Source organism: Meriones unguiculatus, chromosome X (assembly GCF_030254825.1).
Source record: "Meriones unguiculatus strain TT.TT164.6M chromosome X, Bangor_MerUng_6.1, whole genome shotgun sequence".
NCBI lineage: Eukaryota > Metazoa > Chordata > Mammalia > Rodentia > Muridae > Meriones > Meriones unguiculatus.
This window is the reverse complement of record NC_083369.1, coordinates 63390-75273: the sequence shown is the minus strand read 5'-3', so window position 1 is coordinate 75273 and position 11884 is coordinate 63390. Positions and strand designations below refer to the sequence as shown.

General features: G+C 36.6%; 1 pseudogene; it reads left to right on the top strand.

The window, feature by feature from the left end:
- The first annotated feature begins 5914 nt into the window (after positions 1–5914).
- Positions 5915–11554, top strand: LOC110544162 (cyclin-D-binding Myb-like transcription factor 1; annotated as a pseudogene).
- The last annotated feature ends 330 nt before the right edge of the window (positions 11555–11884 follow it).

Sequence of the window (11884 nt, the reverse complement as noted above, 5' to 3'; positions counted from 1 at the left end):
TAGACCAGAAAAGAAAATCCTTCCATCACATAATAATCAAAACAGTAAGTATACAAAACAAAGAAAAAAATACTAAAAGCTGCAAGGGAAAAAGGCCAAGTAACATATAATGGCAAACCCATCAGAATCATACCTGACTTCTCAACAGAAACTATGAAAGCCAGAAGAGCCTGGAAGGATATCATGCAGACCCTAAGAGAACACAGACGTCAGCCTAGGCTACTGTACCCAGCAAAACTCTCAGTCCTCATAGATGGAGAAAACAAGATATTCAATGACAAAAACAATTTTCAACAATACCCACACACAAATCCAGTGTTACAGAAGACACTAGAAGGAAAAATACAACCCAAGAAAACTAACTACTTTCAAGAAAACACAGGAAATAAATAACCTCTCTACAGAAAAAAAAAAAAAAAAAAAAGTAGCCAAACACACAAACACTACTATGGCCAACATCAATATCAAAGGATCTAACAGCCACTGGTCATTAATCTCCCTCAACATCAATGGACTCAATTCTCCAATAAAAAGACACAGACTAACAGAATGGATGTATAAACAAGACCCAACAATCTGTTGCATACATTAAACACACCTAAATCACAAAGATAGACATTACCTGAGAGTAAAGGGCTGGAAGACGGTTTTCCAAGCAAATGGACCCAAGAAGCAAGCAGGAGTAGCCATTCTAATATCTAATAAAATAGATTTTCAACCAAAATTAATCAAAAGAGATAGAGAAGGACACTTCATACTCATCAAGAGAAAAATCCACCAGGAAGGTATCACAATCCTGAACATCTATGCTCCAAATGCAAGGGCACCCACATTTGTAAAAGAAACTTTAATAAAACTTAAACCACACATAGACTTCCACACATTAATAGTGGGAGACTTCAACACCCCACTCTCAATAAAGGACCGGTCAACAAAACAGAAATTAAACAAAGAAACAATAGCTCTGACAGAGGTCATGAATCAAATGGACCTCACAGACATCTACAGAACCTTTCACCCAAACACAAAAGAACTTACCTTCTTCTCAGCACTTCATGGAACCTTCTCCAAAATAGACCATATAGTTGGTCACAAAGCAAGACTCAACAGATACAAGAAGATTGAAATAATCCCTTGTATCCTATCTGATCACCATGGACTAAAGCTGGACCTCAATGACAAAAATAGCAAAAGGCCTACACACACATGGAAACCAAACAACTTGCTACTCAATGACAGCTGGGTCAGGGAATAAATAAAGAAAGAAATTAAAGACTTCCTAGAATTCAATGAAAATGAAGGCACAGCATACCCAAACTTAAGGGACACAATGAAAGCAGTGCTAAGAGGAAAGTTCATAGCATTAAGTGCCTTCAAGAAGAAATTCAAAACATCTCTTGCAAGCAACTTAATGGCTCAATTAAAAGCCCTAGGAAAAAACGAAGTAGACACACCAAAGAGGAGTTAAATATCTTTTTAATCTTGGGATGTTTTCCTTTCTCTTTCAATTATGACTGATTGTTTCTGGTATAATAGTTTGGCCTAGCATTTGTGGTCTTTCAAAATTTATAGTCCCTTCTCTTTTTCATATTCTCTTTTGGAAATCTCATATGATTTTGATAGGCTTCCTTTCATTTGTGCCTTGATAATTCTCTCTTGCTACTTTAATTATTATTTCCTTTTTTTGTACACTATATGTTTTGAATATTATGCAGTATGGAGAGTTTCTTTCCTGATCCTGACTATGTTTGTGTTCTGTATGTGTCTTGGACATTGGTTGACATTTTTTTTTCTTAACAATGGAGATGTTTTCTTCTATGCTTTTGTTGAAAATATATTTGGTGCCAAGATCCCCTCTTCTTCTAGACCTATTATTTGTATATTTGGTGTTTTTATAGTGACCCAGAGAGCTTGCACGTTGTGTTGTTTGCTTTTTGTCTATTTTTTATTTGATATTTGTTTGACTCAGTGGTCCAGTTCCTCTAATTTGTTTAAGGCTTGACATTCTCTATTCCTCTTGGTAAAATCTAATAGATGAGAGGCTTTTGTTTGAAAAATTTGCATTCTTAAATTCTTTCATAGTAAGTCTTAATTAGTTTTTGTTTTTGTCATTGTTCAAATATGTTTTCATGTGTTGAGTTTTCTACATTATTTCATTCAACTCTGTTCTCAGTCATTTTATGGAATTTGTTTATATCCCAATTTCTTTGATAGTATTCATTATTGCTACATTGAAATTATTATATGAATCTATAAATATTTAGATATAAAAATGATATATCATTTCTCAGGGGATATTACTATGAGAACATTATTTTTGGTGTGTATTTAGTGTTTTGGTTATTTGTGTTTGTGTGTTTGCAAAGAAACCTAGGCATGTGGAAGTAAGTCATTGGTGGTACTTCTTGGCATGAAAACTTATCTCTTTTTAGTTGAATGTGTTTTTGAAGGTTTGTTTCCTGTTATTCCAACTAGTCACATGGTTAACAATCTCCATAAGTCTTAAATTTTGGTCTTTGGGTTAAGTCTGTGTTTATGTTCAAATAGAGTTTGAGAAGTATTAGCACATGTTTAGCTCATGTTAAGTGAGGTTTCAAAACCTAGGAGGAGACCTTCTCTAGCGTTAGATTATTAGTCAATCTTCAAGAGTCTGTAGATGTGTGCTTAGGACTTTTCCCCAGAAAAGGTGTGCTGTTGGTAGTATAAATAGTTTTTGGTTTACCTGTACATAAAGGTCAAGGAGGGTTGCTCAGAAGACAACATGGTCTGGACACATATTGGACACATGGTCTTCAGGCCAATCATGGGGGAAAATGGAGTTGCTAATGTGAATGTGGTACCATTTCTGGACAAAGCAAATGGTCAAGGAGAGTTGCTCAGAAGACAACATGGTCTGGACACATAATGAACACATGGTCTTCAGGCCAATCATGGGGGAGAATGGAGTTGCTAATGTGAATGTGGTACCATTTCTGGACAAAGCAAATGCTCTAATAACAGGGATGAGTGGAGTTGGCAAAGGTAGTTTAGTTCAGCCTAGAGAAGGGGCCACATACATGCATTGAGTATAGGTAGAGTTAGTGGAAGAAATCTAGGCTCTCTTATGCAAATATTGGAGATAAGGGAGGGGGTAGGGAGTTAGCAGTATGTGTTAGGGTCTCTACCTAAATGTGTGTAGTAGGGAACACAATATGTTGGGCCAGGATACATGGTCTTTTGGCAAGTCTCATGATTGGGTTGATTTGCTGGTATGTGTTTAGTGCCTTTCTTTGGAGAGGGATTATCTTCAGGTATTTAAGATGGGTATTGTTGGGGGTAAGAGACTTATGTCTGCTTAAGAAAGAATCCTGTGTATGAATCAGGACTGATTGTAGTTGCCTGGGAGATGTAGTTGATCTGGGTGTAAGAGGCTGGGTTCTCTGGGTAGGGATATAGACAGGGTTATTTTTTGAGGATGGATAAGGCTGATGCAGTAAATTGGAGCTCCTACCTGAGGTGAGTATGTATAAAGGCATTAAAAAAATGTGCTCCTTAGGAAGGCGATAAGTTAACAACAAAAATTAAATTGTACAATGTCTGATAAAAAAGTATTTCAAACATACTAGTGTCTTTCCTTTTCAGCTTTTTGGTAGATTTGATAAAGTTACTTAAGATATACCTTTTTGACAGATTTTTTTTTCTTTTATGAATAATTCTTGTCATGTTCTAACTTTCATCAGTTTCTTTCACATGGCACATTCATTTTATTATTTCCTATATTTTCACCTTATGAGTTGCTTGTACATATATTTAATCTTTTAGCATCTTAGTAACTATTATACGCTGTTTATAATAAATATATTCAATCTTATATTTCTATTGCACTGTGTTTACTGTTATATTTGAATTTATATGTAACAACTATGTATGTATTATCTGAAACTAAGCCAGTCTTTGTATTTCAAACAAATGTCTGCCTTGGCTCATTCTTTTTCAAGATGAGGAAAGATTCATTTGTAATTATAAGTTTTCTAAGAATCCTTTCCTTAAAAAATGGGTCATCTAAAGGATGTCTTTTAGCTTACCTAGAGCAGGTCACCTATCTCCTTCTTCACTCTCAACATATTGCAGGTACTTCTATAAACTACAATACTCTTATTTTCTGTTCACTATGTAACTAATACTCCCAAGGCTTTAATGAGTAACCTCTTATGCCACCATCCTGCAACATGCATAATTGATAATTGGTCCAATATTATTACTGTCACTGTGATTAATAATATTTAAGTAATGTAAATGGAAGTATTATGGATATTTATTCTGTACATAAATATTAAGATTTTATATTTTATACTGCTATTATATTTTCACATATTCTTTGAGTAGATTATATCCTTTACAGGTTATAATGGTCTAACATCTGTACTGTGAGAATGTCCCAAAATATGCTGGTGTCAGTGTCAAGTTACAAAGTTCATAAAAATTGATCTGAATTCATTTGTGTCACAGATCTGAAAATATTGGGGCAATAATTTACATAACTACATGACACAAATTCTTACACTGATTGATGTAATACAAAAGTATTGAGGATTCCTTTCACTCAAATTATAATTAGAAATTGGAAATATAAAATATGTTATATAATGATAATGTGCAAATATACAATATGTCAAATATGATATGAAGACACAAATAGACAATGGTACAAAAAAAATCTCATCTTTCAGCATGGTAGACAATAAAATAATACCATGTAAAACCTTTATGTGTTCAGATATAAGTACTGAAAAAAGAAGAAAAGCTAATGCACTCTTTCCAGTTAGTTTAGAACCCAGTGTAAACAGATCATCCAAGGAAACTTGAAATTGAATAACAATTTAGTTTACCATTTTAGAAATGACATTTACATACACATACACACCAATGCAAGAACACCATTAAAAACAAGATTGTGAAAAAATAATAATAAAAATTAAAAAAAAAACAAGATAGTGTTAGTGGAATTTAAAACTCAGTATGAAGACCACTGTTTTTTTTTTTCATTATGAGGAAATATTTATCATATTAAACCAACATCAAGTACAACCAACATATATTTAACATTTTATGGCACTGTTAATTTGTCATATTACAAGGTTTTAAAGTATTTTATATACTTTGTAAGCATTGATTTTGTGGGTGCATATCTGTTATTATTGCAAACACATCAATAAAATCAAAATGCTATTGTATCCCTCAAAGTCCACATATTAAGTTAAAATAATTTTGGAATATTCTGATGAACTTGGATACTATAACTTCATATTCTATGAGAATCTTTTGGTTCTGAAAGTCAGACTAACCTTCTTTCAGGAGGTCATTGGCAAAGTTTTCACATTTTTATGAAAGTAACATGTGGAAAAATCTCTTAGTATCTAAATTTTCCTATATTTTGAAATTCAGTTGAAATACCTTCTATTTATTATATAATCCCATATAAAATTGATATTCAATAATTATTTCAGTCTGGGTATATTTTTGGTGAAAGAACTACAATGGAAACATAATTTTTTTCTAAGAATCAATTAATGGGTAACAAACATTTCTATTTTTCAGCATTGTAATGCATATTGCGATATATTAACAGTTCTCTGAAGTTTCTGTGCTTAATTATACTGGAGATTCTTGAACTAGTCCTGTGCTCTCAGATTTATCATCAAATAGACATTGCCAACTAGACTAGAAGAAAAGACAGTCAACATATCAAGTATCTTTAAAGGCAGCCATTTTAGTGGTGCATCACACTCACAAGCTCTAGGTAAATATGTGTTCACTAGTATCAACGAAGCAAGTGTTGCAGATAGAATCAATTTTATGTTATTCAGATTAAGGTGAAGTGACTTGATTCTATGGGAAGTACTGTAACGGATTTGGACTGTAACTAGACTTGAAGATGAATACATTTGAAGAGGTTTCTGAGGCAATAACAGTTGAAGTAGTGAACTCTGTCTTACTTACTGAGGACACAGACAGGAACCTCCTTCTTTGCCTTCAGAAAGAAGCTGATGAATTGGAAAATCCTACTGAACCTCTGAATCAGAGGTCTTATTTGTCTCTGGAGGTTGATTCTACTCTTTGCATGCCAGCTGTTGCATTTCCAAGACCAGAAATGGAACAGAGCTTTGACTTGGTCACAAGCACAGTCTCAGAGGTGGCAGATGAGGAGCTTACTGGAGAAACTATGATGCAATACCAAATTTTACAAGATGATGAAACAAATGAAGTTTTTCCCCTGGCTAATGAGGAACAGTCAACAGTTAGCCAAGCATGGTTCACAGGTAAAGATGAGAAGGATATTCTAACCAAACAAGGGCATAAATGGAAACAAGGGATGTGGTCCAAAGAAGAAACGGATATTTTGATGAGCAACATTAAACAGTATATGATGAAACATGGAGTAGAGAATGCTTCAGAAATAATTTTTAAGATGGCAAAACATAAAAGAAAAGATTTCTACAGGACTATATCATTGGGTCTGAATCGGCCTTTATTTTCAGTCTACAGAAGAGTGGTCCGAATATATGATCAGAGAAATCACGTGGGAAAGTACAGCCCTGAAGAAATCAAGAAGCTCAAGGATCTCTGGCAAAAACATGGCAATGACTGGATAACAATAGGGGCTGCCATGGGAAGAAGTCCATCTTCTGTCAAAGACAGGTGCCGACTGATGAAGGATACTTGCAAGGCAGGGAAATGGACCAAAGAAGAAGAACAGATTCTCGGAGATGTGGTTCATGAATTGACATGCACTGAGATGGGAGAGAAAGTAACCCAGGGTGTGTGTTGGGCAACCGTGGCTGAACGAGTGGGTACCCGCTCAGCAAAGCAGTGTCGTGCTAAATGGCTCAACTACCTGAACTGGAAACAGACTGGAGGTATTGAGTGGACAAGAACAGATGAAGTCACTCTCATCCACAGGCTAGCAGAGCTTGATGTAGTGGATGAAAATGAAATTCACTGGGATCAATTAACTAAAGGATGGAAAAGTGTTCGTTCACCACAATGGCTTCGAAGTAAATGGTGGACCATCAAAAGGCAAATTACAAACCACAAGGACTTTGCATTCCCAGTCCTAGTAAAATGTCTTCAACAAGTATATGAGAGCCAAAATGCCAGCCTCAGGTTTTGGGAGAATGCATCAGGATCTGAAGTATTCGATAGCAACCCTGGTATCAGTGTTCAACAAGTCCCCTTTGGAGTCACAGGTGTAGAAGATAATAATACATCCATTTGTCCAGTCCCCATGGCAGGAATGCAAATTACACTCCAGCTTCTCCCCAGATCCTCAACAGATTATCCTGCTGCTATTGTTGACTCTGAAACCATAACTGGGCTGAATGAATTGCAGTAGATATTTGAGATCCTCCCTTCTTTCCATGTATGTTCCATTCCCTCACCTTGACCTATTTCCTTCAAACAAGCTTCACTCCAGGACTTCCCATTACAGTGACCACTTTTAACATAGTAAGCCGCACACCTGCTGCACCTGCATCTCCTAACCCACCATATTTCATCCTTTATCCCCAAAACATCTTGTTTAGCACTCTAATCAATTACATAGGAATCATTATATTCCAAAAATCATCACTAAAACTGTTGCTGAAAATGACATCTCTTTTTCCACATCCTAAACAGATGTGGAAGTGGAATTGGCAATCAATATTGTGACATATATTTTTTCTGATTTTCATGAATTTGCAAATGCATTCAAAGCACACACTTTTCCTGACATAATTATTCAGATAAAATGGCTCTCCATTCCATCATTTAATGATGCTCTGATTTCTAAATTCAGAGACCCAAATGGCATAGAATTAATGAACTTTGGTATGATTCCAGCAGAATTCCCTGACATCAACCATAAGAAGAAAAAATTCACTCTGATTTATTTAATGGTTGTATTACTGAGGAGTTAATCACTCTTCATAATATATCAAGTACATTAAACATGTGATAACAAAACCATGTTTCATGTTCCTTCACTACCTGACTTTGTCAAGGCATGGGATTTTATAGGTATTGAATCTGCTTGCCTTTTGGAAGTCTCATAATCCAGAACCAGCAAGGATCAAATATCATTGAATCCTTTTTGTGTAACCCTTTTTCTATAGAATTAAAAGATATTTGACTTGCTAAAATATTACTAGTCTATACTTAGAAACTTGAACGATGATAAAAGAGGTATTATGATACCTACAGAAAAATAAGATTGATGCCCAAGAGACTTTATTTTCTATTTCTTGACTTACATAGCTACAGCAGTTTTGCTATGAACATTAAGACTATGGCTTTATTATTTTACTATTTTTAATACATCTAAGATCCAGTTTTATGACAATGAGAAATTGAATTTTATGTATGCCTGTGTGAGTGTTATCAGGAGAGAATTTTTTTTCACCTCAACTACTGGAAAGTTTTGAGTCATCAAAGGTCAACTGCAGTAATATTCATCTGTTTACACCAGATATTATAATTAATCCAATTTTCATGAGGGCTGATTACATTTCAACAAGTACTAACATTATACTCCAGTACTTATTCATTACAAATACAGGAACTTTGGGGGTGACTGTGTGGTAGATTACTCTTCATTAGATCATTGCTAAAAGTTAGAGCTTATTTACACACAAGAGAGGAGAAATGAGTAAAGACAATTCACTACAGTTTTGCTTTATTTAAAGGGAACATGGGTTACTAACCAAACCTATTAGCAACAAAGAAGTTTCCAACCTCTCATATGAAGCCACATCAGTACTAGCTTACAGTTAACACACTGAAGTGAACTAAATTAAAAAAATAAGAACACTGTCATTACTTGATAAACAGTAAATTTTATTACATGCTATACTATATCAAACACATAGAAATCAAAGAGAGAACTTGTATTGTACCCTCACCAGGCAATGTGCTACATGAATAGCAACTTTAAACATAAAGGTTACATCTGTATCTAAAGATAGAGAATATCCATTCCTACTGTTTATGTAAAATTGGCTCCTAGGTTCACCAAAAGTATATACAATTTGATTGTGAAGAATAATAAGAAGAATAATTAACTATCTCATATTAACAGATAGTGAAAAATTTGTGTGTGTTCAGCTTAAGAAGAATAAAATAATCTGTCTTAAAACGCAGAAGTTTAAGATACATTTTTACTGTGTTTGCTGAAACTTTCTTTCTACATGAAGTGATGTTTAGAACAATTGTGTGGACTTCTGGTAGAGTGACTCAAATATGGAAATCATTCACATAGTCAAACAAGTCTAAATCACCCTAGGGTTGCCTTGGAAATAGTATATTTTATTGAGTCAGTCCTGTGTTATGAGAAAATGTTCAGTAGTTTAGGGCACACTATCTGTTAAGAAATTGAAGCACATGAAATAACCTTGTCCCCAGTACTTCCAAAGAAATGGATTGCCTGAAATATTACTGTTATACATCATAGAGTGAGAAATACATCAGAGTAGTGTTATACCCAGTTCGCGAGCCCCCAAAAGATCTCCAGGAATCGACTCCGTTGCAAAACACATGAGGGTCTTTTTATTGAAAATTACAAGCTACAGCTTGGGCCTACCCAGCCCCACTGCCGAAGCGGTGGGAGCTGAGCGCGCCGCCCCAGGTTAGTTGGGTGATTTATAGAGTCTGGTCCCTCCCAGCATGCCCAAGGCAGGGGCAATTCCTGCCTGGCAAGCATCTATTGGTCAAAATGCTACATTTTGAATTGATTGGCTATAGGAAGGTCCCCAGACCATAATGACGTGGTGTCCCTCTCTAGGGGGATGGGCCAGTTTCCTAGCAACTGTTATCTCTAGTAGGTGGGGAAAGAATGCAGTAAGGCGGTCCTTCCCCTCAGGGCATCAACAGACTTCTCCACCCACATAGTTCAGCCCTTAATAATAGCTGCTAATTTTTAATCTTTTTGGTCTCTCAGTAGGAAATACCCTGATCTCAACAAAGTTACCATCAATTTCAAGGTACTATAATACTTTTAGTCATGAATAATCTTGAGATTCTTCTCTATACATTGGTATCTTGCCTGAGGTGAATGACCATTCTTTTATTTGACCCTTATTTACTGATAATATACTTACACAACAGAGTAAATATATAATTATTCCTTGGCTTTCTCTCACTATGTACATATATAGTATGTAATGTGCATATGTATGTGTGCACATGAGCTTTACAGAATGAATGCTAGTTAAAGTGGCTGCAACAGATTAAAGATGCTTCAGAGTCAATCTAATGCAAGTTACTATAGATACAAAGTGAACAATACCAATGAATGAGGAACAGCTAGTGGAAACTTTTCATGTCAGTTTTGAGTCTGTAGAAGCCAAGGTAAAGTGAATGAGCAGGGACCAAAGCAAAAATCTGTCACATGCCAGTCTATATACACAAACTGTGTATAGGTAGGCAATTGAGTAAGCTGAATCAACACCACAGAATAGATCTGATTGTGGACCCCCTTGTCATTGATGATTCTACTGGCTATCAAATGCTAGATTCATGTGCATCCATGACAGTACAACGTTACATGCCCCTCACTTCGTGGAGTCTGTGTGAGAGCATTTCACCCTTTCTACAATCTTTTGTGTCCAGTAGGTTCTTGGGTGGAGATTCCTCGATATTGTTACAGTATGCTTATGTACCTCCACAGTGCTAAGTGGATCCAACAGTTATGTAATGTGGCTGTCTTTCTACTCAAAGGAATAACTCATTAATCAGTCTGTAGTGAAAGGGTGAGGCCTGAAAGATGGCTCTACCTATGGGTTTCCATCATACTTTCACCTCAAAACAGAGTCAAATCTATTTGGAAAATGGAGCCTCCAAGATCACCCCATGGACTGAAAAGAGAATGTTATATGTAAGACCTGGGGTCTCACAGCTCAGGAGTTCAAGATCATGCCCTTCCCAGAAACCCCCACAGACCACGACTCGTTACAAAAGCAAGAGGTTTATTAACCATTGCGCAATGGGGTCACCCCTGCCTGTCAGCAAAGAGTGGTGACAGGAGACAAAAGCCTTTAGGTTTTTAAAAGAAAAAATGTGGGAAATTTGAAGTTTCAGTTTTGGCAATTTAGGATTGGATGAGGTGTTATACCCAATTCGAGAGCCCCTACAAAATCTAAAGGAATCAACTCCGTTGCAAAACACACGAGGGTCTTTATTATTACAAGCTACCCAATGGGCTCATAAACATGTTTGGCCTAAACTGCGTGCTCTCTATGAGGCAGGCCCAGTCCCAGAACCCCACAAGTTCCAGCCTGGAGACTGGGTCTACGTGAAGCGGTTTCAACAAAGCACACTGGAGCCTAGGTGGAAAGGACCATACATCGTCCTACTGAGTACCCTGACTGCCATCAAAGTCGACGGAATTGCAGCTTGGATTCACTACTCGCATGCCAAACCTGCCAACCCGTTTTCAACCCAAGAAGACTACCTGACTCCTGCTGCCCAAGAATGGAAAGCACACCACAACCCAGACAACCCCCTACGTGTCAAGCTATCCAAAGCCTCATCATCGTCTTAGGTCTGCTAACAGTATGTACTATTGCCTGGAACCCACATGTCCCTGTAAACAATACCTGGGTCTTGTGGGATGAATATGGTAATGTCTTAGCTACGGCATCTCCGGCAGCTCCTCCCAAGACATGGTTTCCTGAACTGAGTTTCAACCTGGCACTCGCCATGCCTTCAGGATCCGTGCAAGGTACTTCGCTCAGGAAGTAAAGGTACACTTTTATATGTGTCCCTCCCCTGCTGATTCTCCATGGCAGCGGGAAAATTGTGGAACCTCAGCTGACTTATACTGTGCAAAATGGGGTTGTGAGGAGTTTGCTACTAGTTGGAAACCGATTTC